This window comes from Giraffa tippelskirchi, chromosome 11 (assembly GCF_054371585.1).
Source record: "Giraffa tippelskirchi isolate mGirTip1 chromosome 11, T2T-mGirTip1v1.2.pri, whole genome shotgun sequence".
Taxonomy (NCBI): Eukaryota; Metazoa; Chordata; class Mammalia; order Artiodactyla; family Giraffidae; genus Giraffa; species Giraffa tippelskirchi.
Window position 1 is genome coordinate 39233977 of NC_137285.1, and position 14420 is coordinate 39248396.

Genomic DNA, 14420 nt, shown 5'->3' on the forward strand with positions numbered 1-14420 from the left:
ACCATCACAATATTGTAAAGTAATTATCCTCCAAATAAAATAAATAAAAATTTTAAAAGATGCAGCCAATTAATAAAATGTTATATTTATAAATTTTACTATAATTATACTATTTATAAACTTTTTAAAGTTAGTTTTTTGTGTGATTTTTTATTTTATTTCAAGTAATCACTTATACCTAGTTCAATATCCCTTTTCTTGAGGATCACCAAATTGTAGATGCTTTAAAGTTGCACAAATCCTAGAACTATCCCTATTCTGAAACTGAGTATCAGTCAGCAACTTGGAAGGAATACAAAATGGCAGAGACACCAAAAAATAAGAAGCCAGCCAAGGAGGTAACTGTCACCAGGCTAAATTTTTCCAATATTTCATTTAAACTTGAAATGTCTAAGGGTATATTCCTTGACCAGTTGTCTGATGTAGGGTCAAAGCATTTTCTCTGAGAATAGATCACTGATTGGTGTACCACATTTTTTAAAGAAACCATGCCCATACCACTGAGTCAATAATTAATAGTTTCATTTTGTTAGAACTGAAAGAAGCATCTCATAAAGTTACTTGCTTGCAAACTCCTTCTGTATTTCTATGACATTTTTCCAATCATTTATATTAGTGTTTTCCTTATGAAATTGTCAACCTTAACATTTATGTCCTATAAAATGGTCATTTCAGAAGGTTAATTTGGGACCTATGAAAAGAGCAATATTTATATACTTAGCATGTAACTCAGTTCTTAATTTTTGAGTCTTTAAAAACAAAATCAATTTACTTGCCATAGAAGGAGCTACCTCCTTCTGACTGTATCTTATGTGGATTTAAGTATTATTTAACTAAATAAATGTACTGGCAATGACTACAATGTTTATCAATAGGTTTAGTGGAAACAGATCCCCCTTCAGGACGAAAGGCCTTGCTCCCCCAGATACTGGGAGGGCAGTACAAATAGTCCTCAGCCGCCAGCTCTCATTCTCCTGCAGAAGAGAAAGCCAGTGCCTGGAGCAGCTCAGAGTCAATGACCAGTCAGCATGAGGGGAGAAGGTCCAGCACCTTGATCCCCAGTCTGATACATCTCTAAAGTGGCATTCCAGATTTCAGGAGCTGTTTGTGGTGGTGGATGAAGGCTTTTTTGAAACTGTTATAGCCCAGCTTATCCCTCTGCTGAAGCCTGTCTCCTTCCCTTTATTTTTCCAGGTGTTGTTTCAAAAGCACTCCCTAATAAACTTCAAGTATGCTAATCTCTGTCTCAGAATCCACCTCCCAGGGAACCTGACTGAAGAATAAAACAACTAACTCTTTATTATAAGCAAGTAACTTTAAAATGTACAGGTGCAAAGATGTACAAGAACATCAGAGTGGAGCCGGTTTGCAAGACGCTTGCATGTGCTCTTGGCCCTAAGCAGTATGTTTCATGGAGACCCTGATGGCTCAAACGGTAACGAATTCACCTGCAACGCGGAAACCTGAAGAAGGGCGTGGCAACCCACTCCAGTATTCTTGCCTGGAGAATCCCCATGGACAGAGGAGCCTAGCAGGCTATAGTCCATGGGGTCGCAGAGACTCAGACACCACTGAGGGATGAAGCACACACTGATGAACTGGCAGGTTAGTTAAGAGATTGGTGAAGTGATCACTGTACTCTGCAGAGCTGGGTAAGGACCACCTCTAGCACTGAGGGTAGGCAGCCTGGATGGCAAATGTCTTCTACTTATAATTCCTCCTTCATAGAGAAGAGAGGGATTGGCAGTTTCATATGAATGAAAGGTCAATGAAATCAGTAAGTCTGACTTCCTCAATCAGATCATACAGACAGTATGGAATTCACCACGGAGGTGTGTCCATGATGTAAGCAGGAAACTGCTAAGTGGCCCAAGCTCAGACTATCTCACTGTGATGTGACTTTCATTATAAACTGTCTGAACAAAGAAAGTTTCAAATTTACTAAATCCTTGACTCATATTTTCCAGTCTTCCTCTTTATAGGTAAGGAATCGAAAAGTATAAGGCATATACTATAGTGGAAAACCACTATGATTCGGAAAAAGTTAAGTTAAAGACAATTACACTCAAGAAGAAATGCCTATAATTTTTATGAGTGATCCATTTAATTACATATGTACTAATTTCTCTTAGTAGGAAGTTAAGGCACAATTTTGCTAATTCCACATAGTTCTAGGCTCATCCTCTGTTCCATGCTCTTTGAGGAGACAGCATAACAATTCTAACACAGTATTTTGGATCTGTACTTGAGCAGGGGGAGGGCCGATGTTAAAGCTGAAGCCTATCTTATGACACACACTATGGAATGAACAAATCAGTACAGTTTATATTTTACTTTAGGACCAAAGCTGGAAATCACTGCCAACCAAATTCTCAAATCAGGCTTTTCTATATTTGCCAACATGTAGATAGATGTCTGGAGTTTATCTCCTCATGTCTAAGCACATCATAATCTATAAAAATACCTGAATTTCTACTCTTTTGTAAGTTCAAAATAAAGTCTGGAAACCAAATAAATATCCCCATAGTGTTACATCATGTCTTTGACTCTGGTGCAAACTGCAGGCATAACCATCATTTCCTCTGTCTATCAAATTTAAAGTAGGACTCCTAAGGAAAGCAGATAATCACCACATAGCTGTATTTAGCTGAACAAGACAGCCTACATAAGCAAAATAATGAGACACATAAGGACTAGCATAAATTTTGGAAATAAATTCCCAGAGGGTGTAGCTAATTGCTACTTTAAAACAACTGCCTACATTCAGATGTCAACTGGAAGATTAAAACAGTGGCTCTGGCCATGTTATTTGCCTTGTGACACCGCAGACACGTTGTCTGTGGTGATGGGGCATGCAGCAGGGCACCGGGCAGTCTGTTGAGCTTTCTGAGAGGCTGATGAGGGAATACAGCTGCTTTTAGGGGACAACATGGCATATTAAAATTTCAGAATGTTTTCTTTGGGTTATTTTATGCTTGTGAATGGCAAGTTCACTCTCTTATGCCCTCCCTTCACACACACACACACACACACACACACACACACACACACTCACTCACTCTTCCTACTTACACAATCATTACCAAGCCATGATGACTGTAGTTTCTGAAAGTCAAATGTTGTCTTGACTCGTGACTAATTCAGATGACTAAAATAAATTCAGACAAACCTGTTATACTATAAAAGGAAATATAAAACCTTTACACATGTTTCTCCACCATGCACAAGCAAAGTATATATATGGAATATATTACACAGGCGAAATGAGAACCTTTTCCACATAGTAGCCTTTAGTTTTTAATTTCAAAATAAGAATGACTTTCTCATGTAGAAGAAAGGAAGAGGATGTTTAGAGCCAATGGGACAGGGAACGTAATACACAGGAATGCAAGAGAAAGAAGGACATCTAGGGCACAGCGCATCAGCTCCCCCAAAGGCCACATCTCTGACCTGCAGCCACACAAGTTTTCCTGCATTGTTTGTAATCTGCAACACAGGTGCCCCTGCACAGGGCGTGCACTCCTGGAGATGCCCAGGACAACCCTTCACCAAGACCTGTCACATATGGCAGCCCAGACCTGATGCTGAACTCCAAAGACCCATTCTCAGAGGGAAGTTTTAAAGATTAATTAAGCACCATTTTTATATCAAGTGTTCTAAATGAATGAGAACTATAAGCAAAAATGAAACCACATTTCTTTGTGTTTTCCAATTTGCAGTTTTCCAACAGAATTCTGCTTTGTTACAACCTGATGCCTTTCTACAAGCTGTTCCTCCTACAAAAACATTGCTCTCCTTGCTTCTACTCAGCCAGGCTCAATTCTCTTTGTGTGCCCAGCCAGAAAGGCTACTTGCTCTGATAAACCTTTCTCCACTCCTACTCTTTAATACTTAAGGAGTATTAAAAGACATATCCCTTTTCATGTTTATTGTAATTTTTAAGACCAATTTTCTCATTTCCCATCATCCTGCTGCTCTTTACCTCCCCTACCACAGATTATGAGGCTGTAAAGCACAGAGAGTACAATTTATTCTTTTTCTACCCATGGAGCTTAGTAGAGTATCTGACAGTAGGCTCCCACTAGATGTATGACAACTGAGTAATTTTTAGGCTTGTGCTGGTTGTTCTTGGTTTATTTCAGTTTGGAAAATCAGGTGATCAGGTGTCTAACTTAGTGAGGGTGATGATACTTGCTGAAATGTAGCATATCATCCCTTGCTCCAATGCAGGTTAATTTATAAGTGATTGGGCTTCATTCTCTAGTACACAGCTGGCAGAAGTCTCTGAAATTCCTGTGCAAGGAGCACTCCTGAAATCATGTTTTTACAGTATGGATGCAAAGTCAAATTTTGCTCTCCCCTCTAATTCTTACCACACTCGGGAGAAAAGGAGAGATATGAGGCCTTTATTTCACTATATATTAGTTCAGAAAATACATCTGTCATCTAAGTGGTTTTATACATCTAAATGGAATCTAAATACATCCCATAACCTTATCAAAGGGTCATACAAACACACACATATTAAAAAAAAAAAAAAAACCTGTCCTTTGAGGTATTTAAAGATCAATCCACTTCAATAGTAATTCACTCCCAGAACACAAGTTTGGCTCCCTAAATAAGCATCATAGTGAAAGACAGTCTTCTGTCTCAACTAGGAAGATATTTTTCCCCATAGCATAAAGAAAAATAAGTCCAGGAATCATTTCCTTTATATATTTCCCCAACAGCTTTATATACTCCTCCTTTTAGTTTTACAAAAACTTGTGTAATTTCAGCTTCATTTAGCCATTATGTAACTTGACAAATAGCCAATTAAAAGAAATGGTGATTAAAAGGAATTCTAATCAAACTATCTGACTCACTAACCTTCATTTAGGTTTTCATTGGTACCACATACACATTAATTTTTAAAAGTTTCCAACAATCATATGATCATACTTTTAACTGTAATATCCTAATATATTTTATTCAGAGTAAATCTTGATATCCAATTTGAATCCACCCCTGAGTTTGACGTGGTGAATATTAAGATCCCAGATAAGAGTCTTATCAGAAACCTCAGAATCTCTGGTCCCCGAGTTTGGATGCTGAGGGACACTGTACACAAGAAAGGGTGACAGTATGGAGAAACCCAATGGCAGTGGAAGAGGCAGAATAGAAGAGTGGTTCAGAGCACAGTCTTCACACAAAAAAGAAGGAAATAATGCCTTTTGCAGAGATATGAATGGACCCAGAGATTCTCATATTGAGTGAAGTCAGTCAGAGAGAGAAAGACAAAAAGCATATGATATCACTTATATGTGGACTCTAAAAAACAGATGCAAATGAACTTATCCACAAAACAGAAAGAGAGTCACAGATGTAGAAAACAAACTTACAGTTACCAGGAGAAAGGGGGAGGGAGGGAAAAAATGGGAGACTGTGATTGACATATCTACACTACTACATACAAAATTAACTAATAAGGACCTACTATATAGCACAGGGAATTCAACTCAATACTCTGTAATGTCTTATATGACGAAAGACTCAAAAAAAGAAGAGTGGATATATGTATATGTAAAACTGATTCAGTTAGCTATATGCCTGAAACTAACACATTATAAATAAACTATACTCCAATTGAAGAAAGTGGGGAAAACCACTAGACCATTCAGGTAAGACCTAAATCAAATCCTTATGATTATACAGTAGAAGTGACAAATAGGTTTAAGGGACTAGATCTGATGGACAGAGTGCCTGATGATCTATGGACAGAAGTTCGTGACATTGTACAGGAGACAGGGATCAAGACCATCCCCAAGAAAAAGAAATGCAAAAAGGCAAAATGGCTGTCTCAGGAGGCCTTACAAATAGCTGTGAAAAGAAGAAAAGTGAAAAGCAACAGAGAAAAGGAAAGATATAAGCATCTGAATGCAGAGTTCCAAAGAATAGCAAGGAGAGATAAGAAAGCCTTCCTCAGCGATTAATGCGAAGAAATAGAAGAAAACAATAGAATGGGAAAGACTAGAGATTTCTTCAAGAAAATTAGAGATACCAAGGGAACATTTCATGCAAACATGGGCTCAATAAAGGACAGAAATGGTATGGACCTAACAGAAGCAGAAGATTTTAAGAAGAGGTGGCAAGAATACACAGAAGAACTGCACAAAAAAGATCTTCATGACCCAGATAATGACGATGGTGTGATCACTCACCTAGAGCCAGACATCCTGGAATGTGAAGTCAAGTGGGCCTTAGGAAGCATCACTACAAACAAAGCTAGTGGAGGTGCTGGAATTTCAGTTGAACTATTTCAAATCCTAAAAGATGTTGCTATGAAAGTGCTGCACTCAATATGTCAGCAAATTTGGAAAATTCAGCAGTGGCCACAGGACTAGAAAAGGTCAGTTTTCATTCCAATCCCAAAGAAAGGCAATGCGAAAGAATGTTCAAACTACCACACAATTGCACTCATCTCACACATTAGCAAAGTAATGCTCAAAAGTTTCCATGCCAGGATTCAGCAATACGTGAACCGTAAACTTCCAGATACTCAAGCTGGTTTTAGAGAAGGCAGAGGAACCAGAGATCAAACTGCCAACATCCGCTGGATCATCGAAAAAGCAAGAGAGTTCCAGAAAAACATCTTTCTGCTTTATTGACTATGCCAAAACCTTTGACTGTGGATCACAATAAACTGTGGAAAATTCTGAAAGAGATGAGACTACCAGACCAGCTGACCTGCCTCTTAAGAAACATGTATGCAGGTCAGGAAGCAACAGTTAGAACTAGACATGGAACAACAGACTGGTTCCAAATAGGAAAAGGAGTACGTCAAGGCTGTATATTGTCACCCTGCTTATTTAACTTCTATGCAGAATACATCACGAGAAACACTGGGCTGGATGAAGCACAAGCTGGAATCAAGATTGCCGGGAGAAATATCAATAACCTCAGATATGCCGATGACACCACCTTAATGGCAGAAAGTAAAGAGGAACTAAAGAGCCTCTTGATGAAAGTGAAAGAGGAGAGTGAAAAAGTTGGTTTAAAGCTCAACATTCAGAAAACTAAGATCACAGCATCCGATCCCATCACTTCATGGTAAATAGATGGGGAAACAGTGGAAACAGTGGATGATTTTATTTTTTTGGGCTCCAAAATCACTGCTGATGGTGACTGCAGTCATGAAATTAAAAGACGCTTACTCCTTGGAAGGAAAGTTATGACCAACCTGGATAGCATATTAAAAAGCAGAGACATTACTTTGCCAACAAAGGTCCATCTCGTCAAGGCTATGGTTTTTCCAGTAGTCATGTATGGATGTGAGAGTTGGACTATAAAGAAAGCTGAGGGCTGAAGAATTGATGCTTTGGAACTGTGTTGTTGGAGAAGACTCTTGAGAGTCCCTTGGACTGCAAGGAAATCCAACCAGTTCATCCTAAAGGAGATCAGTCCTGGGTATTCACTGGAAGGACTGATGTTGAAGCTGAAACTCCAACACTTTGGCCAACTGATGCAAACAGCTGACTCATTTGAAAAGACCCTGATGCTGGGAAAGATTGAGGGTAGGAGGAGAAGGGGACGACAGAGGATGAGATGGTTGGATGGCATCACCAACTCAATGGACATGAGTTTGGGTAAACTCTGGGAGTTAGTGATGGACAGGGAGGCGTGCTGTGGTTCATGGGGTTGCAAAGAGTCAGACACAACTGAGCGACTGAACTGAACTGATATTCCAATAACATTTTTTAAAAGTACAAGCTCCGGAGCTAGCCTGATGAGGTACAAATTCTGTAACAGTAGGCAAGTTACTTAACACTCAGTTTCTTTTTCTATGAAATGGTGATGACAATGATACTATTTATTTCACGGGGCTATTGTGAGGATTAAAGAATAATACATATACTTAAAATGCTTGGACTCCTGCTGGACACAAGGTGAGCTCTTAAGTATTTCCTCTTATAAACATTACTGTTATCAATAAAGTATCCCAACTTAAAAAAAAAAAATGTGAGTAGGTATCAAGCCTCTGAGTTAAAAATTATTTTAACTGAAATACATTGATTGACCATCCTGAAATCAATGTCATCACTGAATAGTCATCAAATGCAGGCCATGCCTTATCTTTAAGGAAAGGTACCATGAGTTGAAGATACAAGAAAAACAATCATGGCATCTATTTCAAATTTACCCTTCTTGGTTCATGATTCTTAAATAGTAGCTAATCCATCTAACAATGACATATTATATATCTGCTATTATATCAAGAGTTGTGGATAAAGAGTAATGCAGTATAATACATGGTCCCTTTCCTCAGTATATTTTGGTGAGAGAAAAATCTCTATCATATGAAGGAACTGACGATTAAATTATAGACACCAACTCAAAATGCAATGGGAATTCTGAATAAAGAATACTCAATTTAAAAGAAAGGCTTTAAGAATAAAACAACAGTTCTTGAGTTAAGCTTTGAAAGATAAAGAAAGCTGGACTAAGAAAGGAAGAGGAGCAGGCCTCCAGGGCAGAGAAGAAAACTTGGGCAATCGGCAGTCATGCTGAGATAAGTTTTTATTGGCTGGGAATGAGTGACAGAGTCAAACCTGACACTGAGGGGACGGGCAGCGTGAGCACACATCCAGCTCCCGTGACTGAGGCTAGTTTTATGTTCCTCCTCATTTCCCTTCAAAATGGAGATGTGTTTTCACTCCATATGAAAGAGAAAGAGATGCTTTGATAGATGACACTCCTAAAGAGACGTCAAGGCTTCATGAAACAACCTTGAATACCATCCAGTTCTCTTGATACCTTGTACCCTGGTTTCTTTTCTTCCTTCATGTTAAATTACTATGGAGATTTGCATGAAAAGGGGATCTTTGTTTCTCAGAGTTCATCTGCTCCAGTAGCCATTTACTCCTCACTTCATTGTCACTCATCTCAGCAAAGAGAGGGTGACGACTCAAAGTAGAGAATAGCAGCAAGAGCAGACATACTTAGACCATAGACTCTGTTGTCATGTAAATCAGCTCAGAAATAAAAGGGAAGAGAAGTACAGAGAATAGGTTTTAGAAGCAACTAAATAAAATGGTTTCCATGGGGGCTGTAGTGGCTCTTTAATATTTATCAGTGTCACTGAGTTCTTTTTGCAACAGTAATTCATCATCATAAAGCCTATTTCCACGTAGCTTCTCCGGTATTGCTTTCAGCGAGGATACTCCCCTAAACAAAAGCCACCGATAGTGCCTCTCTTGGTTTCAAAATGTTAAGATTCATCCTAATGGAAGAGATGAGCAAAACAAAAGAGAATAGATGCAAAGAGTAACATCATATTTTTCACAAGGAAAACTTCAGTTGAGCTGTGGATCATAATAAGGACCTTCAACATTTAAAATGAAAATTCATTATCACATTAGCCCTATATGTCATGGATTTGTGGGAAGCCATACACATATGGATACAAGGATAAAGACTGAAATTTGATGCATTTCAACAAAATTCTCCTTGCACAACATGAATTTCATTATATTGAAGTGTGCAGCAAGTGTGCATGTTTCATGCACAACAGATTCTAAGACAATGTTTACTTATCTGTTTTAAAAGTGTTTAATGTGTTATGGTCAAGAGAAAAGAGTCTTTAAAAGTTGCTGTCAGCAGCCACTCATTTGACTGACAGATTCCTTACCAAAGCTAAAGGAGTGAGTAACCCTGGAAGCAGTGCATGCATGCATGCAGCATCAGTCTTAAGTGAGTCCAGAGTAAATTTCTCCAATGAACTCCTTCTAATGATAAACAAATTCACCAGTGTATAGTGCAAAAACAAACAAACAAACAAACAAACAAAAACCCACTAACAATCTAAAAATGATCAAGGGGACAAAGGAAGCTTGCTGCTGCTAAGGCGCTTCAGTCGTGTCCGACTCTGTGCGACCCCACAGACGGCAGCCCACCAGGCTCTGCCGTCCCTGGGATTCTCCAGGCAAGAACACTGGAGTGGGTTGCCATGTAGAGGACAGTAATAGACAGTTGCCGGTTATATAAGGCACCCTTTGTTTCAGAAATCAGCCCGACTGTTGAGTCAAACAATCTAGACAAGAAGGAAAACAAAGGCCATTATCTTACCTTTAGAGTCAGTGAAAGAGCACTGAGAGGAAACTGAAAGCCAAGAAGAGTTTTTGTATGCTGTTGTTTAGGTTCCTCTCATCCCCATCACTGCTCACCACTGCACAGCCTAGCACAGGGACTGATGGCAGTCCCTAGGGAGATGTAGCGTGAACCAGGTGTACACCAACCAGCTGCCTCCCAGAGTCACCTTAAAGTCAAAGGATTGCAAAATCACTGGAAATCCCTTCAAGGACTCTCTCCTGGCTACTTTAAATCTATGCAGAGAGGTCCATAATTAGAAAATGGTAACTAAGAAAAAGAAGAACAATGCCAAATTCATCTGAAGCCTAGAATAATTTGCTTCTATATCATCTTTCTTTACTTCTGTTTTTAGTTTAGACCTCATAGTCAAAAGACAATCAAATATTTTTGTGCCGTAAATCCAAAAGAACTAAAACTGAATTTAGCTTTTCTTCCATCAAATTTGTTTCTCTCCCATGTCCTCTTGCTTGAGAACTGTCACCTTCATCTTCATAATCATCCAACCAGAAACCCTGAGAGTCATCCCTGAGTGTTCCCTCGTACAGTTACCAATTCTTCCTCATCCACTCTGTTCTAGAATCTCTTTTATAATTACTCCCCTAAACTAAGTGCTTCTGCTCTAGTAAAGGCTGTTATATCTCATCTATACCACTGAAATAAACCCAATAACTTATCTTTTAAATCCCAGATTTATTCCTATCCAATAAATCCTCCACACTGCTACCGAGGTACTCATTTAAAAATGCCCACAGTCGCTTCTCCCTACCTGTAGTACACAATGCAAAATCATCCTGCTTTAGTACTTATAGGACAAGTCACATCCTGCCCCCACACATGTTTCCTGTACCAGCCTTGCTAAACTACTACCTGTTCCCTGAGATCACTTGTTCTCTCTTGCCTCCCTGTACTTCACAGGTGGTCCCCTCTCCTCCCCTTGGCCCACCCTATGGGCCCTCCAAGTCTCAGGTGAAGTACGCTATGATGTACTCCCTGATATAGAGTCAGGACTCTCTCTTTCATCATCTCATAGAACCTTTGTGTTTGGCACTTCACATTGCTAAAACCAGAAACCACCCAGGCTACAAACAAATGGACATCTGTTGTGAAAACAGGAGCAGGAATGAGGAGGAGAGGCCCCGTGGGAATGCTGGAATACCCACCCAGCCAGGCCTCAGGAAGTTGGAGCACAGCTCAGAGAGAGGAAAGCACTGAGGTTCCAGGGCAGCTCTCATGACTTATATCAGAAGCAAGCATATGTTAAGCCCTTTGCTCATGCCTTGTCGTTACTATACCACAGGGTCTTCTAACTTCTGTTTCCATTTTATCTACTGCATGACTTTTTCTATATGTTGAGCTCAAACTATTCGGAAAAAAATGAAATGAAGTTAGTTGTACAGTCATGTCTGACTCTGCAACCCTGTTGACGGTAGCCCACCAGGTTTCTCCATCCATGGGATTATTCAGGCAAGAATACTGGAGTGGGTTGCCATTCCCTTCTCCAGGTGATCTTCCCGACCCAGGGACTGACCCTGGGTCTCCAGCTTTGCAGGTTGTTTCTTTACTGACTGATTCACCCAGTGAAGCCCCATTTGGAAGAAAAGATTGTATCAATGCAATTAGGCACCATGATCTCTACTGAGGTGTTATTTTCTACCACTCACCCCAGGAGTACACTGTCCAGCTTAGAAGATATGCTATGTGGTGGCAGAGTCAGCTTTGACCAGAGTGGCAAGTCCATTGGCAGTAGCACGGTAACCATGGTGAAGGAGTCTCATGAAAGGATTGTGAGGTGGCAGCATTCTGAGACCTCGGATATCCAACACTCTTTGTATATAACTTACAAGGAATTTACCACATTGTGTTATACTTGCTTGCCTGACTGCATGACTATTTCTGAAAAGACCATGAGCACTTTGTGAAAACCTTTATACCCTGAGTTCCAGATCCACTGTAAGAACATAGTAGGTACACAATAAATATTTGCTAGTAAATGAATGAATTAAGTGTACACACACAAATATTTATTTCATTAGTAAAACTGTTCTAAGTATCTTGTTTTTATTTCCCATTTAGTTGAAACATGTTATCCAAACCTGGCACTGTGAATCTCCTAGAAAACTATTGAGTTGAAATTCCCTAAATCATAGACTCAAAAATATCACACTAATAACAGGAGTCCTGGTACCTAGAGGACAGTGAAATTATACAACAGCAAGACTAGAAGGCATCTGAGAATCACAGTCTTGATCCTCTATCTATCAGGACACACACAATTCAGGTACTATTGACATGAGTAACACAGTTTTCCAAGGGTAAAGGGGACCACAAGCTCTATTCAATTGTATTTGAAATGCAAGTATACTTCTTTCCTTCCCATAGATCCATCTCTCGGTTGAGACTGATAACATGAGAGATAACATGAGATTAGGAAATCTAAGCCTTGAGAAGAGAAACTGATTGTTCAAGGTCACTCAGATGCCTAATGACAAAGCCAGATTCCTCCTCATCAGACCAATGTTCTTTTCTAGTTCTTGCTTAGCATTCCTCAGTACTAAAGGCCCAAACTAAGTTTTAACCTAATATAATCTAAATGTCTGCCTTAAGGGATTCTCAGATGGTGCTGTTAGTAAAGGACCCACCTGCCAATGCAGATGTAAGAGACATGGGTTCGATTCCTGGGTGGGGAAGATGCCCTGCAGGAGGGCATGGCAACTCACTCCAGTATTCTTGCCTGGAGAATCCCATGGACAAAGGAGCCTAGTAGGCTACAATCCATAGGGCTGCATAAAGTTAAACACAGTTGATGCAACTTGGCACACATGCGCACACTGCCTTAATCATTTACTGGCAGAGACAAGAGCAAACCTAAGCCCACATAAATAGAGAATTCAGAAAACGGTATTTAAGGGAAAACACTCACCTGCATATAACAGAGAGGCAAGGGTAAGAGCAGCGACACAGGGAAAACTAAAGCTCTAAGAAATTCTGTAATTTAGTGAACTGGTCATTCAGTAAATTGGTTTCTGGCATATTGACTAGAGCCAGTACCTAAAGACAGCTGTATGAACATGCAGAGTTGTGAGCTAACCTAGAAGTCTCAAGTAGGCCATTATCTGTTCATATAAAACCGTGCATTATATAAAGTACAATAATTGTTCTTTCTCAACCTAGTTAATGTTTGGTTGTTTCGTAATTTAAAAAATACCAGATACCCAATTGATTTAAGCCCATTGTTTTCCAGGCTTTTAAGTCACAAATTAGCAAATTTCTGCTACACATACACTTAGCATATCTGTGGTAATTGAGAACAGAACTTGGAAGCTTACTAATAGCAAGCATATGAAGGAGAATATGAAATGTTGATTAAATTCAGGGATTAAAACAAGAATCTGTGGTGTGTGAAGTGTTTGGTATTTAAACCAAGAGCTGACGAAGATCAACATCAAAAGAAAATTTAAATTAATTACTATGGATTATAGGTTTGCAGAATCCAGAGTAAGAACAAGAAAATGCAACTGAGAAATAAAAATGACCAAAACATTGGACTGCACTCCATTTAAAATTTATACTTCATTTTTTCACTAATCTTACAGTTACTACCTTCTTAAACCACCAAGTGAAAAGTAAAATGTATACTACTTTTCCCTATGTGAGTATACATATGTATTAAGTATGAATACACATGAATGCAAAGGAAAATAATTAGGAAAAAGAAAGAAAATAAATCCAGATTTTCTTCCATTCATTATTACTTACAATGTTTTGGGCAATCTAGTTTCATTCAAATCTCCCTCATTTCTTCAGGGAAGGACCTGCAATAAAGAAGAGGATTCAGTGATAACCAACCTGGGCATTTGTGTTATTTCTCCTTCATTTTTTTACATCAGTTCATCACTCTCAAAACTCTTTGCCTTTTGGTTGCTGTTGCTGTCATTGTTCTTTCTCTCCTAGAAAGGTCATTTCTAAGAATCACCTCCTATTTTTCTGCTCTCCAACCTACTGATTTATTTATCTCTCAAGAGAATCAGAGGAATTCCGTCACAACAGGAAACCTTTACGATTCTAGGCCTCACACATACTCCTCCCCAGGCTGAAGATAGGATTTCCTTGAAATTTTATCCTGGGATTATCACACAATTTCTGGACCCTGAATCTGCCTTCTCAGAGGTAGCCACTTACCCTCTACTCGCCAAGAGAAAATGATCCACAAATCTTGTCTACCTGTACTAAGGTTTCCAGATCAAATACAGGTTTTCATTAAACCTGAATTTTAGATAAACAATGAATACTTT

The 14420-nt window shown here is 39.1% G+C and overlaps 1 long non-coding RNA gene across 1 annotated transcript in view; it reads right to left on the minus strand.

The window, feature by feature from the left end:
* Nucleotides 1-11855, minus strand: part of LOC145525362 (uncharacterized) — a 273796-nt gene extending 261941 nt beyond the window's left edge. The window contains exons 1-2 of the long non-coding RNA XR_014068136.1: nucleotides 11790-11855; nucleotides 10105-10294 (exon numbers count right to left, since the gene is read on the minus strand). This is a non-coding gene — a long non-coding RNA (uncharacterized LOC145525362). The remainder of the gene's footprint in view (nucleotides 1-10104; nucleotides 10295-11789) is intronic.
* Between the last annotated feature and the right edge of the window lie 2565 nt (nucleotides 11856-14420).